The sequence below is a fragment of the Limulus polyphemus genome, unplaced genomic scaffold (genome assembly GCF_000517525.1).
Source record: "Limulus polyphemus unplaced genomic scaffold, Limulus_polyphemus-2.1.2 Scaffold2228, whole genome shotgun sequence".
In the NCBI taxonomy this organism is placed as follows: Eukaryota; Metazoa; Arthropoda; class Merostomata; order Xiphosura; family Limulidae; genus Limulus; species Limulus polyphemus.
This window is the reverse complement of record NW_013667838.1, coordinates 170,181-170,580: the sequence shown is the minus strand read 5'-3', so window position 1 is coordinate 170,580 and position 400 is coordinate 170,181.

Sequence of the window (400 nt, the reverse complement as noted above, 5' to 3'; positions counted from 1 at the left end):
TTAAAAATACAATAAGCCAAAAACAATGATCTTATGATAAACATACTTCATCAGCAAAAGATGTTCACACCATAAAAATTGATACTCTAATATATGACTGATATAAATAACATTCTGACAATCAGTGGGTTTGTTTTATTTCAGCCAGCTTTATGAGCTGTGTATTGAGAGAAACATTCTGTCAGCTATGGATATGGTGGACAAAGTATGGTTAAAATACAATTTGCATTCTTCTTCTTGGAAAAAGTCTAACAGACTAATTAAGAATGTAATGTTTAAAAAAAAAAGCCTAATACTGTTGTCTTATAATAAGTATAACTGATTACATCTTGATCAAGGTGTATCTGAACACATACATGTATACAACATTCTGTAAAGTAATCTTGGTCAGTCAGGATGT